Below are 6,605 nucleotides of genomic sequence, written 5' to 3'. Positions count from 1 at the left end.
ACAAAGTTATATTATATTCTACTACTCAATCCATAGGCTTCATTAATGTCATTCAGACTGTTTTGAAGTCGATACAACTGGCTATGAAAGCTGAGGTTCATAGCTAGGTTCTGAACTAATATGTATACCAAACGTTTGGGTCCATACACAGATCGGCTAGATAGCTAGCTACACATCCATAAGCATACAGGTGTTTTTATCCTCCACTGCACAATAAGCAAGAACATAGTTAGCTACTTTATTTAATCTATCTGCATTGCATGGCAAATATCAACAAGGCAAGCTTACAAAATTGTACATTCAATTTGCAGTTAATGCTTTAGCTAGCTAGATTCTTTACATCCACTGTTTCACAAGACGACAGCCTGGTTTGCTGGTTGTTTCGGGAGTCCCTAAAACATTAAACAACCAGAATTACAATGTCATATTCATGTCACAACACCAATAAAGCTAGCCAGCTAGCTTGCTAATGTTAGCTAGTCAGCTAGCTTGCTAAATCGCAATTTTGGTAAATGAACTTTATGATTAAAAGAATATGCATAATCGTTTGTCTCTACATTAACTACCATATTCCTGTCAACTGTACATTTTTTGCATGATTCGTTATGACATTATAATCACTTACATTTGCTTCCATCCTAGTATTTTTGTCAGCAATCTTTGCTGATGAAAGTCTCCAGCCTTGGGTCGCATAGCGTCATATTCGTCATAAGAACCATTCGATATGATTGGTCATCGCCGGGGATTTGCATAAGGTTGGGAAAAGTTTATATTTTTCACCGCCTCCCACGCCACCTTTGCACCGCCCAAAGGTCCCCCACCCTCTCCGCTTCTCACTGCTTTCCTTCCATTGAAATTAATGGGAAGCGGTGTTTCACCGCGCGGCATCCTGTGCTAGTGTATCATGCCCGAAAGGAGAGGGAAGTAGACCTACGCTAGACAGAGCCAATATCAGGCCAGGGTGACAGCTCAAGTACATTTATTGATGTGATTTATACCAAAAATGTATAACTACGACATATAATTACTTTTTGCGCAATCCACTGTCTCATCAACCCAGCCAGGCACTTTATAAACTTGATCTCCACTATAAAAAGCATCTAGACATTATCTCATACTTCTTTTAGACTAACATTTAGTTTTCAACAGCGGAGATTTGCATAAACCTTGATATCTGTCTTTTGCAACATTGTTTCACTATTCAAATTCGATCTCCAGCTGTCGCATAGTAATGAAGGTGTCTGGAGTCAGGATGAGATGGACAGGGAGGCATCCAGTCAAAATCATGAATCAGCATTTTTATGGATATATGCAAAGAACTATCAATAGAAAACAGGTCAAACGGAACAAAGTGCAGCTAGTTTGTAGTCTTTCCAGCTTCAGTTTGAAGTGATTGTGTTAGCTGTGTTGTTGGCTAGCTCCTCTGAACAACAGTGTCCTGACAAGAGAACACATTTTCTATGCCAGGTGAAAATACGCCTCATTAGCTTATTGTTATGGTCTATCCAAATAAAATGTCACTAAAAAGCTTAAACAAATGCAAATGCACCTACTTTGCTGTTATTCTTGTGGCACTTTTTGACGTGACTGTAAGTTAGCCACAGTTGACTAGCTAGCAAGCAAGGGATAAGAACATTGCCAGCCAGTATGGCAATGGAACATTTAAAACGAACGACTGGGTCGCATCCATTGATACAGAACAAAAAGACTGAGAGACTGGGCCACGTCTCTGGCAACCGAACCGATAGAACGAACGACCGGCCAGCTTGGGTAGTAACCCTAGATTTGTGTCAGGACTATAGCTTGTGAAAGGATGAAATAGTATGAATACATTAATCAATATAACATTTTTAATGAAAATATGTCAATCATTATTTGAATATGTTGGTAACCCGTTGTATAAAAGTGATAATGCCTTGAAACCAGTGTTTGGAGGATATATTGGTATGGTTTGCCGGCCCTCGACTTCATCTCGGGCCTAACAAAACCTGTGCAAATATATCCTCCGAACACTGGCTTCTCGGGCATTATCACTTAACTAGAACCAACCCGCTCCATCCACTCAATGCATAATGAATTATGCGCAAACTACACAAAATAGGTGACTCATGTGGAGTTAGTTGCTCGTGTTTGCCAGATGCATTGAGGTCAAATGACAACATTTCATGGTAGCCCTTTAGCATCTATAAAGGGTTTGTAAAGGATCTTTAGGCCTATGTAGAAAATGCAATGTTAATATTTCATTAAGAAATACTTTAAAACACAATAATAATAGGCCTAATGTGATCTGATTTCACCGTTTTCATAAGATTCAGAAGAGTTAGGCCCCAATGACCAAAAAAAAAGTTTTAATGTCAGCCAACCATGACTGAATATTCCGGGTAAGTAAACAGATATGATCAGAGTTAAGAAATTGTAGTTTTTACATGTACAGGTCCAGCGTTGTGGAGTAACTGATTACAGTTACATGTAATCTGATTACAAAAAAACTAACTCTAATCAGTTACGTAACCAGCCAAAATATTGTAATCAGATTACAGATACTTAATAAAAACTTTAGGATTACTAATTGGATTATTTTTAAATACATTTTAAAAATATACATCATGATAACTTTCTGTTTTCTCAATGACATTCAGTTCAGTATTGTGAAAAGGCACAAGTTAAAGTTTGGTCTGACCACAAGTCAGAGACCACTATGATGACACATCAAATCCGTTTGATGGATCCTTTTTGTCTTCTTCTAATGCCTCTTAAGGAGAAAGTAATCCGAAAATAACACAAAGTAAACAGATTATATTACTGAGTTGGGGTAATCCAAAAGTTACATTACTGATTACAATTTTGGACAGGTAACTAGTAACTGTAACAGATTGTGTTTAGAAAGTAACCTACCCAACCCTGCAGGCCTATACCTTGCTTTTGAATACTTACAAACTGAAAAACACATGGGTAAAAAAGCAAAAACTTAGCATTGGACAATGATCATCCACCTTGCAGATTGTGACTGTAATTATGGATTTAATCTTTGCCAGATGAATAGAAACACTGCCCCAATCAGGCTCCACAACCACCACAACAACTCTTGAGTTATCGAGGCTGGCCGAAGAAGAGCCCTCATAGGGGTTTGTGTTTCACTTCCTCTTATGCTGCCCTATCTATCTCCCTCATCATCACATATCAGATGTTAGGGCGTGCATGGTGGCAGAGAAAAACAAAAAGCCCCTTAAACCTGTCCAGACTTATCTATCTAGCTCTCTGGCTATAACACAAATAAGACGCATAGAGAGGTGATTATTGCCTGAGATTATAATGTAAAATAAACGGCTACGGAGAGAAAAGAGCAGATGCTCTGAGCTTTCCTCCCAAGACCAAGGCACTACTACTACTATTCCTGTAACAGATTGTGTTTGGTTTACCATTCCACTTGAACACACTGACTCTACATTACCAAGAAAAGAGACACAGCACTGCTCTACTCTGTCCAGTGTCCACGACTGCCATCATCATGTCCAAGCTCATCTGTGTGACTCTCTTACTGGTCTTTCTGGTCTCCATTTGGTGCCACAACACAGGTAAATATGCAGAATACTAAATGTGGATTTACAATATAGGTGATATCAGCTTCATGTCACACTTGAACAGTGGTGTAAAGTACTTAAGTAAAAATACTTTAAAGTACAACTTAAGTCGTTTTTTTGGGTAGCTGTACTTTACTTTACTATTTATATTTTTGACAACTTTTACTATTACTTCACTACATTCCTAAAGAATATAAGGTACTTTTTACTCCATATGTTTTCCCTGACACGCAAAAGTATTAGTTATATTTTGAATGCTTAGCATGATAGGAAAATGGTCCAATTCACACACTTATCAAGAGAACATCCCTGGTCATCCCTACTGCCTCTGATCTGGCGGACTCACTAAACACACATGCTTCATTTATAAATTATATCTGAGTGTTGAAGTGTGCCCCTGGCTATCTGTTCATTTTTTTTTATTATACTGTCTGGTTTGCTTAATATAAGGAATTTAAAATTATTTATACTTTTACTTCTGATACTTAAGTATATTTTAGCAATTCCATTTACTTTTGATTCTTAAGTATATTTAAAACCAAATACTTTTAGACTTCTACTCAAGTATTTTACTGGGTGACTTTCACTTTTACTTGAGTCATTTTCTATTAAAGTATCTTTAGTTTTACTCAAGTATGACAATTGGGTATTTTTTCCAGCAGTGCACTTGAATTAAACAACAAAGTATTTCTTGTCTGCATATTGTCAATTGTGTACAGATAGATTTATCACGCCTGAACATTACTAGGTCAATGACTAACAGATCTTTTACAGTTAATGTACCTTTTGAATGGACTGTTGTTTTCTCAAGGCTTGTTCAGTAATACATTGTTGCAGTATTTCAACATTTATGACAAAATGGGACCAATGATTAAGTTAACTCTTCCTCCACTCTGTGTATAGTCTCTTCTACCAAATGGTCTGTGAGGGACGTGCGTAAGTGCCGGTGCAAAGGTGAGCATGTCTATTTAGTAAGTACTGTAAATGATAAATACCAATGGTAACAGATTCATTGTATTTGTTGACTATAAAGCAATTACTGTAAGTTAACACCACTGCCTAATTAAAAACTTGAACTCAAACTTAAACTTAATTCTGTACAGTCTCCTACAAAGGTTATCATCATCATCAACATCCTCACTTGCATACCTATGATGACTTATTGAATATGCTATGAATATAAAGAGATGTGTGTAATTTAGAACTGTGGATGTCATTCTCTCTCCAGTTCTTCCCAATGGGAGAGAGATCTGCCGCAAGCCACTCTTTCCCAAAAGCCCTGAGGAGACAAAGCAACTGATTAAATGCTTTTGCAGGAAATATAACTTGTATAGTGAGTATACAGTGTGTGTGTGTGTGTGTGTGTGTGTGTGTGTGTGTGTGTGTGTGTGTGTGTGTGTGTGTGTGTGTGTGTGTGTGTGTGTGTGTGTGTGTGTGTGTGTGTGTGTGTGTGTGTGTGTGTGTGTGTGTGTGTGTGCAATTGTTTTTTGCTTTCTATAACTTTGTCTGTCTGTCTGTCTGTCTGTCTGTCTGTCTGTCTTTGTAGAACTCAGTGCAAAGCTGAACTTGGAGACAAAGCGGGACTTGGAGAAATGTTCTTTTATCTGGTCCAACCCCTTCTGAGGATGAGAGGGCAAGGGGGTGAACAAATTATTTTAAATCATTGTTACACCAGCATAATCAGTCTTTTAAACATGTCAATCAAATAAATAAATGATTTTTCTATATAATCAATTCACGTTGTCACGTCCTGACCATGGTAAGCTGTTATTTTCTATGGTAGAATAGGTCGGGGCGTGACAGGGGGGTTTATTCTATGTGTTCTATTTCTATGTTCTTAGGTTCTAGTTTTTGTATTTCTATGTTGGTTTGTTTGGGATGATCTCCAATTACAGGCAGCTGGTCCTCGTTGTCTCTAATTGGAGATCGTACTTAAGTAGGGGTTTTTCTTCCTGGGTTTTGTGGGTGATTATTTTTGAGTAGTGTTTGTTTCACCTCTGCGTCACGGTTTGTTGTTTTGTTTATTCAGTTTATTTATGTATTGCATAGTTTCACAGAGTAAATAAAATGTGGAACGACACACGCGCTGCACCTTGGTCCTCTTCTCCTTATGACAACTGTGACAGATGTTGTGTTTTTATTCATTTTTGTCTATGTGTGTTGCGTGATAGTCATAGTGTGAAAATATAATCACAACTTATTCAATCATATTTTGCATGCAGAGCCCCTATACCTAACAGGTGAGTGCTTACAGTAGGTTTCACAGTGGCGGGTTGTCCCTGCCCTTTTTATACCTGCCGTTAACATGCGTCCCTCATGAAACTGGTTGAGAGAATGCCAAGAGTGTGCAAAGGGTGGCTACTTTGAAGAATCTCAAATATAAGATATATTTTGATTTGTTTAACACTTTTTTGGTTACTACATGATTCCATATGTGTTATTTTATAGTTTTTATTTTGCAATGTAGAAAATAGTACAAATAAAGAAAAACCCTTGAATAAGTAGGTGTCCAAACTTCTGACTGGTACTGTGCATAAATTCCATATATCATATGATACTGTACTTACTATAAAGTCACCTTTGGTCATTCATAACACATACATAAAGGCTTAATGATGTAAATATACATGTATTAATACTTAGGGAATTATTACTAACAGCTAAAACAAAAAAACATTAAAGACATGTTTTAAACATACATTTCCTTTTATTTGTATTTCTTTTAAACAATACAAATACATAAAGTTTCAATGTCTTCAACCAGGATCTCAGCGATCACTGCCTCATTGCCTGTGTCTGTAATGGGTCTGCGGTCAAATGACCACCCCTCATCACTGTCAAACGCTCCCTAAAACACTTCAGCGGGCAGGCCTTTCTAATCGACCTGGCCCAGGTATCTTGGAAGGTTATTGACCTCATTCCGTCAGTAGAGGATGCCTGGTTGTTCTTTAAAAGTGCTTTACTCAACATCTTAAATAAGCACGCCCCATTCCAAAAATATAGAACCAGGAACAGATATAGCCC

General features: G+C 37.6%; 1 long non-coding RNA gene across 1 annotated transcript; it reads left to right on the top strand.

Moving 5' to 3' along the window:
• Positions 1 to 3,230: 3,230 nt before the first annotated feature.
• Positions 3,231 to 6,279, top strand: LOC123728742 (uncharacterized). Its single transcript, XR_006760493.1, has 4 exons — positions 3,231 to 3,575; positions 4,485 to 4,535; positions 4,810 to 4,914; positions 5,128 to 6,279. It is a non-coding gene; the product is annotated as an uncharacterized lncRNA (long non-coding RNA).
• Positions 6,280 to 6,605: the final 326 nt, after the last annotated feature.

The sequence above is a fragment of the Salmo salar genome, chromosome ssa18 (assembly GCF_905237065.1).
Source record: "Salmo salar chromosome ssa18, Ssal_v3.1, whole genome shotgun sequence".
Classification (NCBI taxonomy): Eukaryota; Metazoa; Chordata; class Actinopteri; order Salmoniformes; family Salmonidae; genus Salmo; species Salmo salar.
This window is presented reverse-complemented; position numbering and strand designations above follow the sequence as displayed.